Source organism: Miscanthus floridulus, chromosome 1, assembly GCF_019320115.1.
Source record: "Miscanthus floridulus cultivar M001 chromosome 1, ASM1932011v1, whole genome shotgun sequence".
NCBI classification, from domain to species: domain Eukaryota; kingdom Viridiplantae; phylum Streptophyta; class Magnoliopsida; order Poales; family Poaceae; genus Miscanthus; species Miscanthus floridulus.
The window spans coordinates 90,631,056-90,634,313 of record NC_089580.1 but is presented as its reverse complement, the minus strand read 5'-3'; the positions used below and the strand labels follow the sequence as shown (position 1 = coordinate 90,634,313).

The window sequence follows — 3,258 nt, the reverse complement described above, 5'->3', positions numbered from 1 at the left end:
CAAATATAATAGTAATATGCATTCAAAAGGTAAAAAAAATAATATGTATTTGAAAAAAATACTGAATCTTTTTTACAGCCCAAGACCTGAGCTTGGTTCTGGAATCTGCTCTAGGCCATATCTCCCCGAGGCCCAAATAACTGGTAAGAAGATCTCGTCCGCCCGAACTGATCCGACGACGACCTTGTGCCCACCCGAGCTGAAAGCAGCGTCCGGCTGCAACCCTACTTTCTCCTCCCCACAACCCCACGACTCCTCCCGTCCGCCCCTCACCACCGTATCCGCCGAGCCTAGACCGAGCACCACTCAATTCGCCACCGCGTTCGTCGGCAGATGCGCCAGGGTAAGCTCCTTTTCCGGTCTTCCCCGTGCATCATGGTTGTAGCCACCCCCCGCTGCTGCTGTGCCACTCCATGGCTGCCCAGCTGAAGCGTAGCATCCTGGCTAACTATGGTGTCCTAGCACTCACTGCCGGTCAAGCTCGTCCCCGACCTCGCGCTCCTCCTGATGTGGCGTGCAGTTCCAGCTCTCTCTCGACTTCCACAAGATCCAGGTGAGCCTTCTCTTCCTCCCACTGTTGGCAGCTTAGGGCATGCCCCGGCTGATGGCACGTGCGGCTGCTCAGATTTTTGGGAGAAGTGTTGGATTCATTAAGAAAGAGGAGGAAAGCATGCGATTGTTCTGTCGTGAGGAGGGGAAAGATGTCATGGTGCTCACACCTCTAGTAGATTAGTCCAGCCCTATGCGATTTAGATTTCAGATTCGTTGCTAAGTATACCTGTTTGGGATTGAATGTATACCTCTGCCATTATTTCATTTAGAAAGCAAGTATGCAATGAGCCAAATTGTGATGTTTTTGCCAGGTGTGGTAATGTGGAAGTTACAGCTGTTTTGATGCATGACCTTGCTGTTAGGCACAATGTGTTCAGCCTGAATGTCATCTAGCAAATGGGCATGCTGTTATGATTATGGTATTAGAATAATTTTTTATCCTTTGTACTCTTGATAATCTTATGATTGTGATGCCTAATCTTTCACCCCCAATATTTATATGTATAGAGTACCCTGCAAAACAATGCCAATACACAAGTTGCACCAATCATAGAAGAGGAAGATGAGACCGGTGAACATGAAAATGAAAATGAAGATGGGTTATAGGAGGTAATGACATTATTTCACTATGTTCCATGTACCTTGAACTGTAGCTAAAATAGATCAAACAACTTGATGTTTGTAGACTCAGCCTGGAAGCATTGTCACCATACAAAAAGGTGCACCAGCACCTACTCGCTCCACTAGAAGTACTGCACCTCCCAGCAGAGCTCTTTTCAACGAAAACACTGCAAATGTGACTGCATCAAAGACATATATCACTTCACAGCAGCTGATGAATAGGACAAGAAATAATCCCAAAAGGAGGAAGGTAACAACCAGCTAATTGGAATCTAAATTCTTGCATGATTTAATGAAATTTTATCAAATGTGACCTTCCTTGTTGAACTAGGAAATGTAGAAAATACATTGAACATGCGTGCTGAAAACTACAGCTTGTGCAGGTTTGATTGGGTGAGTTGTTCTGAGTAGTAATCTACCTTTTCTGTGATACTTGATAATACAAAAGTTATAGAGGGTTTAGAGATGTTTGTCGTCGTGAAAGGTCATGATTTTAGACCTAGAGAATTAGAGTTATGAATTTTGAAAGTAGCCGGTCAGGTTTTGACCTTGGTTTGGACAGCAGTGGGTGTTTGTGTTTTTTGACCATGATAACTGCAGAATCTTATTTAACAAATAACTAGAAAGATGTAGAGAATTTCATGGGCTTTCCGTATTGTTAAATAATATAATTTTTCGTTGTCTATAACTCAAGTTATGATTTTTCTAATCAACTAAACTGCTGCTGCCTTAAAAATTCAGAGAAGGCAGCTGCTACTGTAACATATGCAGTAGCTGCATCTGATCTGTTGAAAAGGCCACGATGGATAGGATCAAAGCCGTATTTTCTTCTCTATCCCTCCCCAAGGCTTGCTGATAGACTCTGCTTCTTTTAGCATAATTTATAAAGAGCAAAAGAGAATGCATACATCTTATAATGCAATCCAATGGAACACAGTTGCATGTGTCTGCTAGACTGCTACAAAAACTTGTATTACCCAATAGAACCATGCCTTCAGTTGTAGCCTGCAAAAAAAATATAGATTATCATTTGTAAAGTCAATTGAACTTATATAATCGACCTATACTTACAATGAAATTTTGCTAAAATTCCCAGCCATCTACGCTTCCAAGGAGTAAGGATTGCTGACATCTTGAACAACATTTATACTTTGAAAAGAGAGGGATATACAGAGACCAAAATAAAGATTGAGAAAGTAGAGAACAAAATATCAAGTTATTGTGAAAACACATAATGCTATTTTCATGGAAAACATAATTGTAATAAGCATACAGTAAGAATTTGAGTAAAACTAGAAATTGATTCATACGTTTGTGGTTCTGGAACAATGGAACATGACTTCCATCTTTTTCATGGAAAAAGGAATTACAACAACTAGATCGACAACATTTGCTCATTTGCAGAATTGCAGTAGAACTTCAACTATGCAAAAGCTTGGTTGATGGCTTTTGTATATGAAATTAGAAATTAGAACCATTTTATATCTTCATCTCTTTACATTTGTGCAAAAATTAGTAAACTTAATATTGTTCTAATATCCCAATTATATTCTTTTGGCAGTAGGTGGACAAGGTTTCAGTGGGAGGCTCATAATTAAGCGAGGACATAGCCGAGGAGATGACATGTTGGGCTGCTAGGAATTTCTCAAGTGCTGCATAGATGTTAGGAAGTTTGTAAAAAGTTGTCAAATAATGAGTTAATTGTACACTCGTTTATGATTTTATCTACTATTTTATGGGTTTGGCAACATATTGAATGATTAATTATAATTAATATATGTGGGTGCAATTGTTTTTGATATGGTTTATTGATTTGCAATGATGATTTATTAAACCAAAATTAAATGTTACTAGCATTGCAATAAAAGCTATACCTACGAGCCATGATGCGTGGCAATATGTTGTATGGCAACAGACTTATTTACGTTACAAATAATACTATTGCCACGACATGACTATTGTTGCAATAACAATTAATCTTCCGCAATGAATAAAATTGCGTGGCAAATTCTAATGTTGCAACGGCACCGAGGTCATGGCAATAATGAACAGTATATCGCAACGATTAAAATTGCATGGCAAATG

General features: G+C 39.4%; 1 long non-coding RNA gene across 3 annotated transcripts; it reads left to right on the top strand.

Moving 5' to 3' along the window:
- The first annotated feature begins 233 nt into the window (after positions 1-233).
- LOC136489416 (uncharacterized) lies at positions 234-2,964 on the top strand. 3 transcript variants are annotated; one of them, XR_010767422.1, is made up of 6 exons: positions 234-553; positions 864-971; positions 1,060-1,161; positions 1,238-1,423; positions 1,505-1,566; positions 2,735-2,964. It is a non-coding gene; the product is annotated as an uncharacterized lncRNA (long non-coding RNA). The 3 variants fall into 3 exon arrangements; XR_010767420.1 differs by lacking the exon at positions 1,505-1,566; XR_010767421.1 differs by lacking the exons at positions 864-971; positions 1,505-1,566.
- The last annotated feature ends 294 nt before the right edge of the window (positions 2,965-3,258 follow it).